Source organism: Bactrocera tryoni, chromosome 2, assembly GCF_016617805.1.
Source record: "Bactrocera tryoni isolate S06 chromosome 2, CSIRO_BtryS06_freeze2, whole genome shotgun sequence".
NCBI classification, from domain to species: Eukaryota; Metazoa; Arthropoda; class Insecta; order Diptera; family Tephritidae; genus Bactrocera; species Bactrocera tryoni.
In genome coordinates this window covers 44,803,801-44,824,019 of record NC_052500.1, presented here as the reverse complement: position 1 = coordinate 44,824,019, position 20,219 = coordinate 44,803,801, and positions in this window count along the sequence as shown.

The following is a 20,219-nucleotide window of genomic DNA, read 5'->3' as shown; positions in this document are numbered from 1 at the left end:
CCAAAAAGTAACATTTTCAATACACATTTTTTTCAATTTTTGTTTGTTTTGTTTTTCAATATCAATTTGTAAATTATTTGAATCGTTCAATTGCGGTCGCTTACTTTTTTATTCCGGCTATCCAAAGGAAAAATTATTGAAAATTATTCAGTGAAAACTTTATGTATGTTTCAGACAATGTGATCAATTACAGATTGAAATTTGTTACGAAGCCACGAAGTGGTGGCGCTAATATTGGTCGGCGTTCTTTTTGCCATCAACGTATGGCAGCCCAAAGAAAGACAAGAAGTACTCCCAAAATGCGATGACATACGTGCGGAATTATGGATCGCGGTCAATCAGCTAGCGATCGTAACGATATCACAGCACGACTTTTTAAACAATAGCTGCGATGTTTGATGGTCTTTATCTTGAAGCAACCTATGGTATACATATATGATGCTGTTAGATGCTGAATGTGTTCTGTTGAGTAGCAAAAAAGAGATTTGCCACACACACACACATTCTTCTTTGGATGCGGATGGTGATTACACCAGATCAAATTGATGAAATCATTTCTGCGGAAATTCCTGATTCAGAGATACATAGATCCAGAATTATACGAAGTGGTGAAAACCAATATGATTCATGGACCTTGCAAACCTTATAATCCCACTTTGGTTTGTATGTTTGACAATAAATGCACGAAACACTACTCATGTGCTTTTCTTTCGGAAACGGGAATGGGAAATGATGGATATTAACTGTATCGGCGTCACTCACCAGACGACAATGGCAGAACATTTAGTATTTAGAGGCGTGAATATCGACGTTAACAACACATCGAAGTTGACAACACATGGGTCGTACCATATTCGCCCCTTTTGTTTAATTCACATTCAAAACTCATGTCAATGTTGAATATTGCAGATTGGTGTAATCGATCAAATACGTTTACAAGTACGTCACCAAAGAAAGCAACATAGCGGTTATTGGCCTTGAACGATATGAGATCAGCAGTATCAAATGGGTCGATATGTGAACTGCAATAAAGCGCTTTGTAGGATATTTACTTTTGCAATTCATGAAAGTTTTCCGACTGTTTTGCGTCTCGCGGTTCAACTTCATTTAAGTCATCACGTATTGTGAATGGTAAAACAGCCTTTAAATTCGCCTTAATTATGGGATACGAAAAAATGACATTGCCGATGACATTTTACGTTGTATTCGCTAAGAATTGGAAATGGGCAAATTTCGGTTGATACTTCCAGTGGTTTGATATCAATTTCACCTCCCTTTTGTCAATTCACTTCAACGGAAGATGACCTCATCACGAATGTTTATCCGAACATTGGCCAAATTATCGTAACTGCGATAGCTTGAGTGCACGAGCAATTTTAGCTGCCAAAATTACCGATGTTAGGTTTGCGCTCATATAAATCGATCGATCGTCTTGACAAGGAAGACGAAACCGTAAATTATCCAGTGGAATTTCCAAATACCATACCAAGCCTGCCCCAGCATCATTTGCGTCTTAAAGTTGGATCTGTCATTATTATGTTTCACAATCTTCATGCGCCGAAGCTGTGTAATGGAACCCGAATGATTATGACGTAGTTATCGAATTCAAGGCACAGCCATTTCAATTCAAACGTATTCAATTTCCAGGGAAAATTGCCCTTGCGTTGACAATCAACAGGACACAAGGAAATCGGGAAATGCTATGTTTTTCACACGGCCAGATATATGTGGTGTGTTGACGAGTTGGAAACCCATCTTCTCTATATACATATTTACGCACCAGAACAGAAATCAAAAAATTATGTTTATTAAATTGCGCTACATAAAAAAATGTAGAAAAATCGTAAATAAATCATTTTCGACAGAATATAATTTCAACTTTTTTTCATTTCAAAACACATAATTTCACGCAGGGCAACGGCTGCGGGGTCAGCTAGTTTTGAATAAAATAAATTGATTTTGCCGAAAAACCCATTTGTTCTGTTTTCTGTTTAAGTCCTGTTTACTGTGGAACACTCCTTGTAGTATAATTCGCTTATTATGGGTCAGACTTCTGAGAAATGCCAGTAAAGTATTGGGTTTATCTATGTACATACATAAAAATAAATATTGTCACTTAAAATACTGGATAGGAAGCAAAAATGAAAGGCAAATTACAAACAAGAGAAGAAGGAACGGTTCGCATTCTGAGAAATGAACGGTCCAAAGTAAGTACAAGTACATCACCACTACAAGCTTAGTTTTGGCATGTGCTAAATCAGGTGCCGACAGTGTTGGTATGTATGAGACAAAATGTGCACACACAATTATATACTTGTATAGTTTTGACACAAAGCATTTTGATTGTAAAATGGTTGAGAACGCTCAACGAGCATCAAGTTGTTTTTTCAATGTGCGTGAATGTCCGTTCGGAGAGTGTGGTAAACATAGTGCATTTGAGTGTATAATCTGTGGAATATGTAGTTTCGTGGTGTTAATAAATCCTTATCAATTTTGAGGTTAATTATTCTTTACACTGACTTTTTTATACGTCATCTTGCTATTTAACTAATGAAAAATTTCTGGTTTTTGGTTTGTTGTTTGAATAATTGACTATTTGTTTGTGTAGAAATAAATTTTATAGTTTTTTCATCCTCTTCATGCATACTGATTCATTCATCTCATTGTATGAATCTTTTGACATGTTTACTTTTTTTAACAACTTTGTAAGTTTGCAGATTATCGCACATTGTAGTACCGCCTCTCGTCCCACTGGCACTGTGACATTTTGTAATGGCTCACCAAATTTTGGTAAATCTGTAAGATGAGGAGGAAATTAAAAATTTTTTACATGAAGGCATAGTTTCTGAAGCATAGTTTAATCAAAGCGTTCTTTAGGGGGTATTATAGTCTGGAGGCATTTCAGATAATTTTTAAGTGTCATAAAAGCATGAATATTTTGTTAACATTTTCAATTTCCATATTTTTTATTTATTTATTGATCTTATGAAAATACAAGAAAAATTAAAAAAGTTAAAAATTTCAAATATTATCAGCTGGTAAAATGGAGGGTCTCAAAAACTTGGCATATGCGCCTTTCTTGACAACGAAGAAGCTTTTGATAATGCGTTCGATGCAAGCGTCACCAAGGTACTATGATAGTTGAAACCACTGTGAGGGAGAGCAAGGCTTCTAATGGTACTACTCCCTTCTACTCACTACACCACAAACAATACACCATGGCTGCCTTTCTAGACACAGAGAGCGCCTTCAATAACATAGAAGTAAATGCTATAATTAATTCTCTGGCACCTGGTGGCATAGATGACACGTGTGCAGATGGATACTATCGATGCTTGAGAATTGGAAGATTATAGCTTCAAACGGCGCTACAACACAAACAAGTTATGTGAGTAGAGGGACGCCTCAAGGAGGGGTCCTCTATCCGCTTCTATGGGTTGTAGCGCTGAACGCAATGCTCCAACTAAACGGTGGAAGAGTGAAAGCAGTAGCGTATGCAGACGATATAGTGTTGTTGGTATCAGGCATGTTTCCTTCAAGAGTCAGCGAGATTATGGAAAGAGCACTTCGAAGGTTAAACCTATGGGCTAAGAACAATGGACTAGGAGTTAACCCGAACAAAACAGAACTGATGCTATTCACAAGCGGAACCAAAATCCCTCAGTTTCAACTTCCGGTACTAAACGGCACGACACTCACTCTATCCCCCACAGCTAAATACTTGGGGGTGGAGATTGACACCTGTCATAAGACATATACTTACATATGGAGCTCTGGTGTGGTGGCCAGAGCTAAACAAACAATACAACATTAAAAAATTAAATGGAATACAAAGAGCAGCATGTGCGGGTGTTACTGGTGCAATCAGGTCATGCCCGACTGATGCGCTCACTGTGATCCTGCATCAACTACCAATGGACATTTCTATTCACAAAACAGCAGCTATTGCGGCGATAAGAATAAAAGAATTGGGAGGTTGGAATCAGAAGAACTACGGACATAGTGTAATCCTAAACAAGCTCACCGTTAGTAAATCAGACTACATTCTCCCAAAGCTGGATTTCAATAGACACTTCCAGGTGAGGATACCATCTAGACGAGAATGGAGAAGAGGTTCAATAGGAGAGGAGGATGTCATCTCAGTCTATACCGACGGGTCCAAAATGGACTGCGGAGTAGGCACGGGAGTATTCTCCGCTGATCTAGGCATATCTCTCTCTATACGTCTACCGAACTCGGCTAGCATCTAGAGAGTTGAAGTACTAGGCATAGAAAAAGCCTGCGAAGTTCTATTCACGGGAATGTACATAAAGCAACTATATTTACGGATAGCCAGGCAGCGCTCCTGGCCTTGTCTTCACCCATTACACATTCCAGCATAGTTGACAACTGCAGGAGGGCACTAAGCTCAATAAAATAATACTTGAACTGGGTTCCCGGCCACAGGAACATTTTCGGTAACGAAAAAGCAGACGAGTTGGCAAAGGCAAGAGCTTTCCTCAACGAATCCGAGGCGGAGCTAATACCAAGCCCGCTAGGATCGATCAAAGGAGAGATCAATAGACAATTTCAAAAAGTTGCAAATAACAGGTGAAAAAACATTACAAAATGCATCATAACTAAACAATTATGGCCAACATATGACAGGAAAAGAAGCAACGACTTATTAAATAGGTCAAGAAAAAGCATCTACAGAGTAACAGCCACCACAACAGGGCACTAGCCATTTGGAGAACATGCGTCCAAAATGGGTATGCCCTACAACGACATCTGCCGAGGCTGCAGAGTAGCAGGGAACAAGGAAACAATTTCCCACTTTCTCTGCAAATGCCCAGCTCTAGCACAGATCCGACACAAAACACTTGGAATCCATCAAGCACCAAACCTTGAATGGATTTCCACAAAAATCAGACATAAGTAGTTTCATCGAAACCTCAAAATGGTTTGAGAGAGAAGGTGAAACAGGAGGTTCTACGAATAGTGTATGAAAATTGCGCATCAAGTGCTAATTGAGCCCGATAGATAACAAGGCCACTCCTATCTACCTACCTACCTAGTCGGGTGATATGGAATTTCACCAAAAAGTGGCCGGTGCCACGCCCATTGCCCAATTTTTACTACGGTTCCTATAAAGCCTTGTCATACTATCCCGACGGCAAATTTTTACATTTCTGGCGCATTTTGTTATTGATTTATCGCGCTTTTAGTAGTTTTGAACAGTACTTTTATATGGGGAGTGAGCGGGGTTTTCATCCGATTTTATCTGTTTTCCCACTATCGGTAGTAGTTATTGTAGTCTTCGTGCTGGGCGCATTTGGTTGTTGTAGCCTTAGTGGTTTAGGATGTAAGTACATATTAGGAGGCGGGGCCTCGCCCACTTTTTCAAAATTTTCTACCCACAGGTGCCCCTTCCTACTGCGATCTCCTGTGCAGTCTCCTGTAACAGTTGTTTATCTTAATTTAGTCCTTAGCTATATGTATATGTTTCCGATTTGTGGGCGGAACCTGTTTATCAAGTTTCATCAAAATATCTCAATTTTTACCCAAATTACAGCTTGCACGGACGGACAGACAGACAGTCAACCGGATTTCAGCTTTTCTCGTCATCCTGATCATTTATATGTATGTGTATATGTACATATGTATGTATATAATCTATATCTATCTCGATTACGAGATACGTCCAGCCGTCAGGTGAACAAAACCATAATACTCTGTAGCAACTGGTTGCAAGAGTTTAAAAATAACACTAGCAAACGCGAGAAAAATAAATATGTATGTCTGTATGTACTATACTTAGGCATGCCTGTACTTAATAATTAATGCAGCCACGTTATCTACCAAACCACAATAACGCCAACCAACACACGCAGAAGTAAGAGCATACATACTTATGTACATACCAATACATACACTTAAATATGTTTGTAGGTACTAGCAAAAGCAACGATCATTTTAATAATAAAGTGCATGCGCCACCGCAATTTCAACTCCAACATCCCCACGCTCTACCCAACGGGCACTACATTGTTTATATTTTCCATGCGCCCGTCTCTCCTTTCCTGAGTATGCAATCAGTCAGCTTTTCTTTTCTTTGTTCAAAAGATGCAGTCAGCGTGGTTGAGAAATTTTTTGTTGCAGCTGTGGCTGCATTTTTAATGCTTAGCGGTGTGTTTGTTTGCTTGTGAGCGTTCTTCTCTATAAATTGAGTTCAATGACCGTGGCCCGCGGCTGTTCGGCTAAACGTGCCGTTGCCATTTTGTTGAAAATCGTTGCACTGCCTCGCGCACAGTGCTAGGAAGAAGCGGTTTTGTGCGCCAATGGAACGGGAGACTAGTTGAAAGTGTTGAAAACTAGAGCACTGCCTCCGAGTTTACATTGTTGGTATATCGACTGCACATGCACATCTGAATATGTGCTTGTAAGTATGCATTGACTGAGTGTATGTATTACATATATGTAATGTATGTATGTATGTATGTATAAGGGGAAATGTGGATAAGTCTTACACACTCGCATTTCGTTTCCGTCAGAAACAGTTTTGACGGCTACAGTCTACTTCTCCATATATGTATACATATGTATATCGAGTGTATGTTTATATCTACATACATATGTGTATGTACATTAAAACAATTGCGCATGTGAAAGACTTTTCATTTTAAACTGCCTCTTTCTCTCTTTGTATAAAATTGAGCTTTAAACAATAATGTGAGAGAAATGGAGAAGTAAGCTTCGATCGGTAGATATTCTTGGGATTTAAAATTAATTACATACATACATATATATTACCCTGCCAACTACGGCTACCCACTTTTGTCAAATATTTCAATACAACCCCTGCCAGCAATGATCGGTTAAAAAACCAGTGAAACAGTAGGTAGTAAAGTGGGTAAAAATGGGTAGATTGCCATAGGCCGCGTGAAGATTCTACCCACTTCTGTTGCATCTCTGTTGCGCTCATTCAGCAGTGTCATAAAAAAGTATATCTGTCCTGCTCTAATATACCCAATCGACGGCTGATGCAGGGTTGCATTTTCTCTTTCCTAAACATTTTAAATTTAAATTTTTTTATTTTTCTTTATTAATAAACATTTTTTACAAAATTACAAATATGTACATATGTTCAATAAAAAAATTATTAATATCTGAAAATAAAGATTAATTATATAAAATGATAGTAATGCCTGAAAGAAAAGATTAATTAAACAAAAATAATAATAGCATCTGAAAGAACAGATTAATATTATCTGAAAAAACAACAAAATATATTAAATACAAATAAAATTGACTCCGAAGGAAAGATTATTTATATAAAAATCACAACAATATCTGAAAGAAAAGAAAAATATTATCTGATTATTCAAAATATAAAACAAACATTTGTTTTCACATAATATATTGGATTGTGCAGTCCGCCTTAAACGTATAAAATACATACTTATGTACATATGTAATTATTTTTGCGTATTATATTGGACTGCGCAATCCAATTTCAAACAACACACACTATTTTAACATACTTACTTAACAATTTATATTTCCTGCTCCTGATGATTTTGCCGCTGCTGTTATTTACAATTCAGTTCTGATTTTCAATGCTATAAAAACAAATGAAGTAATTATTTGCAAATTATTAAAAAAAATCACATAAAAAACATTCACTTACCTTTCCGTTGTACGAGCCTCCTTTACGATGGGACGATCACAAATGGCATGCGTCTTTCAATCGTTTTTATACTCTCGCAACAAAGTTGCTGAGGAGAGTATTATAGTTTTGTTCACATAACGGTTGTTTGTAAGTCCTAAAACTAAAAGAGTCAGATGTAGGGTTATATATACCAAAGTGATCAGGGTGACGAGTAAAATCTGGATGTCTGTCTGTCCGTCCGTCCGTCTGTCCGTCCGTGCGTGCAAGCTGTAACTTGAGTAAAAATTGAGATATCATGATGAAACTTGGTACACGTATTTCTTGGCTCCATAAGAAGGTTAAGTTCGAAGATGGGCAAAATCGGCCGACTGCCACGCCCACAAAATGGCGAAAACCGAAAACCTATAAAGTGTCATAACCAAGCCATAAATAAAGATATTAAAGTGAAATTTGGTACAAAGGATCGCATTAGGGAGGGGCATATTTGGACGCAAGTGGGCGTGGCCCCGCCCCCTACTAAGTTTTTTGTACATATCTCGGAAACTACTGTAGCTATGTCAACCAAACTCTATAGAGTAGTTTCCTTCAGGCATTTCCATATACAGTTTAAAAATGGAAGAAATCGGATGATAACCACGGCCACCTCCCATACAAAGGTTATGTTGAAAATCACTAAAAGTGCGTTAACCGACTAACAAAAACCGTCAGAAAGACTAAATTTTACGGAAGAAATGGCAGAAGGAAGCTGCACCCAGGCTTTTTTTAAAAATTGAAAATGCAGTATGAGAGCAGAGCTAATTAAAATTTTCATGTGCTACAGCTCTCGCATGTGTAGCATAGCTATTGCTACAGCTATAATTTTTTACCTAACAAAACTCCGAGCAGAGCAGAGCACATACATTGTTCTGCTATGGCTCCAGTCAAAATGAGAGCGGTAGCTATAGCGTAGTAATCTGTAATATCTGTAATCTGTTTGCTGCTACGGAGTAGTAAGTGAAAACCCTGCTAACAGGTACTTTGATATCAAGAGTGAGCACCAGGAACAAAAAATTTCCGGCTGTTTCAACTGTTGTCATCATATCCAAGAAAGGGATTCATTTGTCTGCTTTTAAAAACTCTGTTACTGGAGAAGATATTATATCTTTCGTTGTTAAACTTGCTAATCTTGTTAGACAAGATCTTTTATGTTATAAACTTATTAAAAAATATGCTAATATTAATAATCTTATGAGGGTAAGTTTTAAGTTAGCGTGTCCCCATCTTTTTTTCTTTCTTTCCTTTCTACTTGTATTAGTACATTTATATATGCCGGCTATAATCCACATAAATATTTGTAATATGATTTCTGTTCGTGTACAGATTTACAAAAATACCTTATGTACAATTGTAGTTGTTAAGAACTGTTCAAAAATATGATGAATGCTATAATTCTAGTTTCTGTTATAATTTTCTAACAGCCTGTAAGAATTAATGTTCATAGACTTATGTAAGTAAATCAATAAATCGGCTTGCTGGCAGAGTAGGTAGAGATCGCAAAAGAGATGCTTGACAACTTCGTTCAAACCCTACATTCATCAAACGTTTCGGTAGTATGTAAACGTGAAATATTTTTGTAAGTACATGTGTAGAAGTTCACGCAAGTGAGGAAAGTTCTCTGATCGCTATTAATTTGGAAGTGGCTAGAAACGATTCTTTTTCATATGGCTCAAGGTCCTAGCCCAAGTATCTTCTGGATAGCCAAAGAACATCTGTTTGAGGGCGAGCTAAAGTGAGAAGGCGAAACATCCCTCCCCAGGGTTGTGGGCTGGGTTTGCGACCCGCTACGTTAAAAACGCCCCTAATGAAAAAAAGAAAACAGCCTAGGATGAGAGACCTCCTATTTGATGACGACCATGGCAACCGAATAAAAGATTACGATTTGAGGGCATGCACCTGGATTGTCCGATCCCTTAAGTGGGAAGGTGCCGCTGCCCAGCTGGTTGATGTTCTCGTTAGAATGAAGGCTGACATCACCACCGTCCAAGAAATGCAATGGATGGGACAAGGACTGAGGCGAGAAGGTCCTTGTGACATTTACTACAGTGGCCATATAAAGGAGCGTAAATTCGGTGTAGGATTCGTGGTGGGAGAGAGACTGAGAGATTAAAAGGGAAGCGAGACACATTTGAAGTCAAAAAAGAAAGAAGCCGAAATGCGTGAGTACGAAGAGGTTGACAAGCTGGCCAATAGTGGAAATGATTGAAAATTCTACGAAAAGATGCGGTGGCTAACGGAAGGATTCAAGACCTGAGCATTCACTTGTAGAACCCCCAAAGGTGATCTAGTGACTGATGCTCAAAGTATACTAAAATTGTGGAGGGTACACTTCTTCAGCCTGCTTAATGGCAGTGAAAGTATAACGCCAGCAGAAAGGCGAACCCGATTCACCAATCGATGACAATGGAGCAGACGTTCCATTGCCCGACCATAAAGAAGTTCGAACAGCAATTACCCGTCTGAAGAACAACAAAGCGGTGGGGACCGTTGGATTGCTGGCCGAGCTATTCAAACACGGCATCGAAAAACTGATAAAGAGAGCATGCATCAGCTTCTTTGTAGAATATGGCCGGACGAAAGCATGCCTAACGATTGGAATTTAAGCGTGCTCTGCCCAATCCACAAAAATAGAGACCCCACAATCTGCGCCAACTACCGTGGGATAAGTCTCCTAAACATCGCATATAAGGTTCTATCGAGCGTATTGTGTGAAAGATTAAAGCCCACCGTCAACAAACTGCTTGGCACTTATCAGTGTGGACTTAGGCCTTGCAAATCAACAACTGACCAGATATTAACCATGCGCCACATCTTTGAAAATACCCGTGAAAAGAGAATCGACAATTTCCAATTTTCTTTCGTGGAGATTATACTTTGGAGCGTGCGCACACTAACTGGATTCGGTAGAGGGCGTTCTTAGCTAACGAAAGAGCGGCTGGTTAGTTGCACCTGGAGAGTCAAGACAAACATATTCGCTCGACGTCTTCCTGTGAGAGGTGCAAGCCGAAAATGCGGCGTTCGTTAGAGCAAAGGTACGCGATGAAATTGACTCAGTCCTATTACTTTCCGGACAAACCCCATATGTATATAAACCGATGTTTTTGCCATCACTACATATTATCCTAAAAAAAGATTATCTCTGACTTTTATTAATACAACACAGAATGATTTATGTACATAGTTAACGAATGTTTGCAGATCTAGGTATATGGGGAGCAAGCAGAGTCGCTGAGAAAAAAACCGGGCCCAGGGGTAAAAAGGGTGGGAGTCATTAACATTCTTCCCACAGAGTACTTCAATGGTTTTGACGAATAAGTCAAATACGAGTAGAGTTTTATGCTCTCATCACATTTGAATTAAATTTGCTTTCTTGTTAATGTTGGGCAGAACAAATTTGCTTTGTATGATTTTGAAAGTCAATAGTGTGGTATAACCAGTACATAAATATACTTTCAGTCAGAAATATTTTTTCAGATTAAATCGGAATACATGAATATAGGGATAGCAAGATTTAGCCGTAAATAAGAAGCAAGAAAAAACGGTTGCTTTCAAATCTGTCGATATTAAGTTTTTGTCAGCTTTTCGAGCTTTAGCGACAGCGAATGCATCGACAATAGTCTTATCTATAGATACGATTCAATTTCTTAACTAATTCTGTCTATAGCCACAATGTAGTCCTGCCTTGTGACGAGCATGATCGATGAAAATATTTTATCCTTGGAAAAACACCATACGAATCACTTGATATAGAAGCGGGTAAAATTAATTTCGAAGCGATGTAAATATTTGAGAAAGTTTTCCCGATTTTCGGGCTTTGATGGCATTCAACTAGTTGTATAGAGTAAGACTGACTTCAAAATTTGCATTGTACACCTGTCAGAGATGAATAGCTTCATTGGAAAACTCATCAGATACCTCGACGGAATAGTTGTTTGCAAAATTTTTTGAGCCCATCTTCTTTCAAATAATGGTACCCCATAGAAATGAGAAAGATTTATTTTGAATTCTTTGTTTCAAATTTCGTACACCGCATCTTACGTAAAGGTCGTTTCCTTGTTTTTTTTTTTTTTGTTGATGCTTAAATTATCTGCAGCAATTTTCCATTCATTATAATTTGCTTTCCACTGGTCTCGCAGAAATTACAAAAATCCACGAGAAGGCTTTCTATATTTCTAATTAAAGAAATGTTGTAATTTTGCAATATTTTGCTAAATAAATCGGGTTTTTCGTGACAATCTAAAAGAGCGAGTAAACGTTCCTTTATAGGTAATCATAACGTTTAAATAGTTTGTAAAAATAATCACCTATCAAAAACATTCTAATTTTTAATTATTCACTATTTATGTATATGGCACGGCAAATATGGGCCCTTTGTAAGCTCCAGCCTAGGGGGATCACCCATGACCCCCACTCTGTCGTCGGGCCTGAATATTATCAATAGTCGCTTGCTGTATTCGTTCGAGCAGGCATACTTAGCACGTACACGCGTACAAATTTCAAATGAGTGGTTATTGACATTTGCAATTGAATGCACTTATTTGCAAACACTATGTATATAAAATGTATTTCAGTAGTACACTGCACTTGTGGTGTAGTGGAATCTATTGAGTTATTGCACGCGCACACGCTTCTTACCGTGCTTGCCCCACGACGCTAACAGAATTATGGTGCTCGTATGCGAGAGGGGGTTGGCGCTAGGTGCATTGCGTCCTTGGCCTCGAGAAACTAAATGCAATTCACTTGTTGAGTTCATTGGACTTGCCTTTGCAACGCCTAATGACGCCATCGACCTTGATGCATAGCGGCAAATCGAAATCATTACGTGATCATAAAATGTGCAAATGCTCGGCGCATGTTTGTTTGTGGCTTAATAATAGAAGCAACATTGTAAACTTTTCCTAAGTGATGAAGTGCAATTAATTTATTACTCAACAAGTAAGGGAGGGCTAAGTTCGGGTGTCACCGAACATTTTATACTCTCGCATGGTAAAGTGATAATCGAGATTTCATAATACGTCATTTACATATTTTTCAAATACCGTATTTTTGTAAAGTTTTATTCCGCTATCATCATTGGTTCCTAATGTTTATACTCTTATTATTCAGAGAAGGCATCAGATGGAATTCAAAATAGCGTTATATTGGGAGAAGGCGTGGTTGTGAACCGATTTCACCCATATTTCGTACATGTCATTAGGGTGTTAAGAAAATATTATATACCGAATTTCATTGAAATCGGTGTAGTAGTTCCTGAGGTATGGTTTTTGGTCCATAAGTGGGCGGCGCCACGCCCATTTTCAATTTTTAAAAAAAGCCTGAGTGCAGCTTCCTTCTGCCACTTCTTCCGTCAAATTTAGTGTTTCTGACGTTTTTTGTTAGTTGGTTAACGCACTTTTAGTGATTTTGAACATAACCTTTGTATGGGAGGTGGGCGTGGTTATTATCCGATTTCTTTCATTTTTGAACTGTATATGGAAATGTCTGAAGAAAACGACTCATTAGGGTTTGGTTGACATAGCTATAGTAGTTTCCGAGATATGTACAAAAAACTTAGTAGGGGGCGGGCCACGCCCACTTTTCAAAAAAAATTGCGTCCAAATATGCCACTCCCTAATGCGATCCTTTGTGCCAAATTTCACTATAATATCTTTATTTATGGCTTAGTTATGACACTTTATAGGTTTTCGGTTTCCGCACTTTGGTATATATAACCCTATATCTGACTCTTTTAGTTTTAGGACTTACAAACAACCGTTATGTGAACAAAACTATAATACTCTCGTTAGCAACATTGTTGCGAGAGTATAAAAATGCGCATACGTATGTCTGCTTGCAAATAAATAGTCCAGGGAAAATGGTATCGACTGAAAAGCCAGCCTTAAATATATGTAAATAAATACGAACACATATGCATGTACATACATATATGCAGTACAATACTTATGTGACTAACTTTCACACAAGACGAAATAATTAAAATACATTGCATGAATTCTGGATTCTATATTGAACTAGTTGAAATTGGAAAATTCTGCCAACTTTTTATAGTCTCGAAATATGTTACGTTGTGATATGTGGATATAAGGAGCTTTCCAAAGTAAACAGGACATTTTGAACCTAACGCCCCCTGGTGGCGCCATCTGGAGCGTTAGAATCTGCTATTTTTATCGATTGTCCAGTGAGAATTTCATGACATTTTATAGATTCACTTTATTGCGTTTTAAGTGTCAGTATGTTTGTGTTAGCGGTGTGAAAATGAGCTTCGAACCAAGAGCCAACATTAAATTTTGTTTTAAAATTGGTAAAACTTTTACCGAAACGTTTCAATTGATGAAACAAGTTTATGGCGATAATTGCCTATCCTGTGGCAGAGTGCAAGAGTGGTTTCAACGTTTTAAAAGTGGTCGTGAGGACATAAATGACGATCAACATGTGGGCCAATCAAAATCCGTGATCACCGGAAAATCCATCGTAGCTGTGTGTGAATTCATCAAAAATCAACCGAAATCATCATTGAAATTCATGGAAATGGAATTGAACATCTCCAAAACATCGATTTATGGCATTTTGACCGAACATTTGGGCTTACGAAAGGTGTGTGCACGGTTTGTTCCGCACAAATTGACTGACGACCAAAAATTGCTCAGAATCCAACATTCGATTCGTTGGCCTGAGTAAAAGTTTTGGATACACAGCCTTGAAAAGCTGCCCGTCTGAGGTTAGCTAGAACTTTAAATGTGGTTTTCCCGAAACTGTGCTTTCAAAGTCGGTTGTTAAGATTTCGCGAACTGCTCAACCGATCCTAATGAAATGTTACTCAAGTCTTCGAAATTTAAATAACAAGGTCTTCAACGAAATATTTTTCTTTTGTTCAAATACAACTATTTGACTATTGAAGTAAGGATGGGCCAATTTCGGGTGCATCCGAACATTTTATAATCTCGTAACTTGCAAGAATCAAAGCCGTGGAAATACCTTAAGGTGCAAAACGTCAACCAGAGGATCGGAATCCTAGCAATTATATATATGTATATGGTATGCATAAATATACCGTATATACCTCATACACTTACCGACATATTCGGCAAAAGAGTTGTTAAAAAACGGCAATAATTTATTAAAATGCCTCATAGTAATAAAGTCTTCAATGGGTTTCATACCATCACCATTCATAAGGAGTAAAGTCAGCCGATTGTTAGAAAAACCTGATATTAATTTTATGGGGGCTAGGTTAAGTTTTCGCCCAATTTTATTCATTTTAGGCACAAGGATACATGGGGGCCAAATATTCGGTACCTATGGGTTTTGGTTGATTTTTGGTCATTCGTGGCATATTTTAAAGGAATTATTAGTGCAAAATTTTATCCCTTATATTAATTGCTTCTTGATTTGTACGCTGCAAAGCGAAAGAATCAAATGGGATTTAAAACTGGAAGTAGGCGAGGTTGAAGTCCGATTTGGCGAAATTGTTCGAGTGAGTCCCAAGATATGGGCGCACGCCCATCGACCATTTTTCCCAACGACTCCCATAAAGCCCTCCCATACCATCTCGGAAGTAAAATTTTATGTTTATGGATTATTTAGTTATTGACTTATTGAGCCTTTAGTAGTTTTAAACAGTACCGTTATATGGGGAATGAGCGGTGTTATCTTCCGATTTCATTCGTTTGCACACTGTCGGTTCTTGTAATATTTGAGCCGGGAGAATTTAGTTATTTTAGCTGTAGTAGTTTAGGAAATCGATGCATTAAACTTTTTTAATCGAGATAGATATAGGGTTATATATATATATATAAATGATCAGGATGACGAGAAAAGTTGAAATCCGGGTGACATTCTGTCTATCCGTCCGTGAGATATCTCGATGAAGCTAGGTATGTGCGTTCCTTAGTACAAAAAAATTTCGAGTTCGTACATGGTCGTAATCGAACCACTGCCATGTACACAAATCGCCATTAACGGAAAACATATAAAGTTCCATAACTAAGCACTAAATTAAGATAACTGCAATTTGGTAACGAGGATCGCAGTAGCATGGCCCCGCCTTCTAACACGTTTAATGTACATATCTTATAAACCACTTAAGCTACTACAATCAAATTTGCTGAGTACAAATCTTATAAGAACTTCTACCGACAGTGTGAAAATGGATAAAATCAGAGGATAACCCGGCTCATTCCCCATATAACGGTACTGTTGAAAACAACTTAAAGCGCGATAATTTAATAATTAAATACGCCAGAAACATAAAATTTTATGAGAGAGCTTTAACGCAGCTTTTTAACCGCCTAATTTTTGGTGAAATCCCATATCTAGGGACCCGACTAACCGATTTCGACAATTTTAGTACGTAGCATTCTTCTTAAATTCTTATGTCATACTGTAGAAATCGGACTACAACCACGCCTACTTCTCATATGGCACAATTTTAAATTCCACTTGATTCGTTCAGTTTCAAGAAGCAATTAATATAACGAGATAAAACTTTGCACGAATAATGCCTTTGGTATTGGCCGCCTTATGGCCAAAAACTGTTCAAATCCCACCAAAATTGTTCAAGCCCCTAAGTACGGAATATTTAGACTCCGATGCTTATAGTTGAATTGTGATCAAAAATAAGACATCATCTCTCTCTTATAATAGTATGTCTTTATGTCAGAAATGGGTTGATTTGGACTAATACTTCCCTTAGCCCCCATATACTTATTTTCGGATATCCGACTGGCTTTTCTCTATATGATTGGTTTTACACCTTAAAGAGTTTCCCCGTTTTTTATTCTTGCAAGTTGCAAGAGTATAAAATGTTCGGTTGCACTCGAACTTAGTGCTACCTTACTTATTTTTTTTATTTTTAGCCCAAAGGTTTCTCTTGCTATAGGGACCACTGTGCCAAATTACAGTTGGTAGTTATGAAACTTTATATGTTTTCGCTTAATGCCGTTTTTTGGGCGTGGCAAAGGTCCTATACCATCCGTCCACGAACTCGGGCCAAGTTTAACTACGATATCTAATTTTTACTCAAGTTACAATTTGCACAGACAGACGGACGGACAGCATACACATGTTATCTATGGTGGTTAAATCGGTTTTCATGTTATGGAACGTGAAAAAGTTTACTGAAATTTTAAGATAGAATCTTTTGTTTACTTCCCGTAACACTTTGTTGGGTTACCTAAACATTTGATAACCCAGCAAATGGTGTTACCATACATGTGTTAAAATAACCAAACAAAAAAGCAGTTTCAGCTAATAACAATTTCTCACCAAACAACAGATTAAAGGTTAAAGTAAAAGAATGTTCCAATTTCAATTTTCTGCTAAAATACACCAGAAGAAACAATTTTAATAACATTTCTGTTAAATAAAGTATATATGCTCGGATATTTCATTTCAAACTTTTAATTTTTATTTCTCTCCGGACACTTTCATTCAAGTACTTCCCTTCTGATTATGCACGTTTTTTACATATTTTTGAACAAATAGAGTAAACAACTGATTTTATAGAAAAACTGCTCAGAGAAAACTTGGAGGAAGTAAAATTTCTGAATACTTTGTTTAAGAGATATTAGCGATTTAATAAAAAAGTAGAGAAAATATAGGTTTTAATAAATTTTTTTCTACATAAGGCCTATTAGTTATATGGGGTCTAGGGTGCGTTTTCACCCGATTTTATTCATTCTAAGTACAAATATGCACCGTTACAAGAAAAACATGCTCATTAAATTTTTTTAAGATAACTCATATTGGCCGATTCAAAAATCCTTATATTAGGAATATATTAGAGGGCACGCAGGCATATTGTTATCAGTAAATGACTCTCTCTGAATTTCAATTATAACTCTGACACATTGACCAATATTTTCGGTAAAAAGCAATCTATAGGTACTGGGGTCCGAAAATTCGGTACCTAGGGGCTTGAACAAATTTGTCAGAGGAATGCCAGGTACCAAATTTGGTTGAAATCGATCTGCCAGGTCTCTAGATACATATGTATGTGTTTTCACCTAAAAGTGGGCGGCATCCTACCATCTCCCGGGTAAAATTTAATGTTTCTGGCGTGTTTAGTTATTGATTTATAGCTCTTTAAGTAGTTTTTAACAGTACCGTTATATATCACACTGTCAGTAGGTGTTTTATAATATTTGCGCTGAGGAATTTGGTTGTTGTAGCTTAAGTAGTTTAAGAGATATATACGTTAAACTTATTAGAAGGCGGATATACGACCACTTTTTCAACATTTTTGACCCATGGTACCCCTTGCAACTACGATTCCCTGTGCTAAGCTACAGTGACTTATATTAATTTGATACATAGTTTTAGCACTTTGTAGTTTTCGATTAATGGCGTTTTGTGGGTGTGGCAGTGGTTCTATTAGTTCTATCTACGACCTCGTAATTTGCCAAGGAGCGTGTTTACCAAGTTTCATCAAGATATCTCAATTTTTACTCAAGTTACGGCTTGCACGGACTGCCACCTCTTTTTAATTCGCTGAACTATGCAAATGTCGTCGTATATCTCGCACAGTTCATCATTTCATCGACTACGATATTGGCCGTTGCCAATACGTAAAGGATCATACAACTTCCGCAGAACGTTTTTCTCAAAAAATCGTTACGCCGGCTCATCAGATGTTGTCATCGTCCATGCCTCTGCACCATTTAGCAGAACGTGGATGATGAGTGGCTTGTAGAATTTGGTCTTCGTTCGTCGAGAGAGGACTTTACATCTCAATTGCCTACACAGTCCGCAGTAGCACCTTTTGGCAGGAGTTATTCAGCGTTGGATTTCGAGGCTGGCGTTGTTGTTGGTGTTAATGCTGGTTTCAAGATATACGAAATTATCTACGGCTTCGAAGATAAGACCAAGAACTGACTTTGTCAGTTGAATGTGGAGTTGCATTGCAACCGGGTGCCGGACCCAAAGCACGGCAAAGGTTTTAGATGGGCCTCGAACCCGACCAAGGGGATTAGTATGTCCATTCCACACTACCAATTGGTACTGAAAATGCTTAGCATTCTCAGGTCGCTGATAAACACATTGATTTGATCCGTGTGCTTTTGAGCGCAGTGAGGTAAGGCTGTCGTCAGCAGGTACCCTCGTTAAACACACCGGACGTTGGCAATAGTGACGTGGGAATCTACGACGACTGTTTCTTTGATGACAGGAAATATTACGTCTTTCCCTTGTTCACGACAGACCCATACGCTTCGCTTTCTTATCCAGTCTGGAGAAAGCAGAACTAACGGTCCGGTTGTTGAGGCCAATAATATCAACAGTAGGGTAATCTTTTTTCAAATTTTTTTTTTTTATGGCGAAGATTGCCTATCCCGTAGCAGAGTGTACGAATGGTTTCAACGTTTTCAAAGTGGTCGTGAGGACATAAATGACGATCAGCATGTAGCCCAATCAAAATCCGTGATCACCGGAAATTCCATGGAAACTGTGTGTGAATTCATCAAAAATCAACCGAAATCATCATTGAAATTCATGGAAATGGAATTGAACATCTCCAAAACATCGATTTATCACATTTTGACCGAAAATTTGGGCTTACGAAAGATGTGTGCACGGTTTGTTCCGCACAAATTGACTGACCACCAAAAATTGCTCAGAATCCAACATTGCACCGTCTCGTCGATCGTGACCGCCTGTTTGACCAAAAATCCTATTTTAACCATTAATCATTCCCCGTATTCGCCTGATATGGCACCGTGCGATTTCTTCCTTTCGGAAAAATGCATTTGCCCATGAAAGGAAAGCATTATGCAGACTTAGAGGCCATTCAAAAGGCTTGCACCGGCATACTGGCAGCCATACCGGTCAACGAGCTAAAACACTCGTTCGACATGCTTTTGGACCATGCAAAAAGCTGTATTGATGCAGAAGGAGACTATTTTGAATAAAATAAATTGATTTTGCCGAAAAAACCCTTTGTTCTGTTTTTTTTTAAGTCCTCTTTACTGTGGAACGCACCTTGTATATTAACAAGTATGTTCAATTATGTTCATTATTCAAGTATGTTCGAGGACGAAATTTGATAAACATAACTCACACACTGGCGCTCAGTATGACCTTAGGATGGATGTAATTAAAAGCTCCTTATATGTCTAGAAAGGCTACGATTGCTCTTATTCTTTTACCTCCAGAAATTTTTCAATCAATGGTGCGCATTGGAGTCACATCCAAGCATAATCAAGTACCCGGGGTGCTTCGCTATCACGTAAAAGCTTTTTCATCACCTGCGATGGTACTTCCTCCCCTTCATATGACATATGTATATGTAGCTATACACCAGGCTCTATTTGCTACTACCAGTCTCCCAGCTTACCGTTGTGGTGTGTTAATTACTATAGCTTTGTAGCATGAAAACTTTAAGTTTTTTTATTAGCCAATATACGAGTCCTAGGCTTACCTTCGCTGATTGCCATGTAAAAATTGTACCCCGGTGTCCTGAGTCCATAAATACGTCCTCCATTATCACATGGCTCCTAAATGAGGACGAACGAAGACTTTTTGTCTTATCTGCGTCATT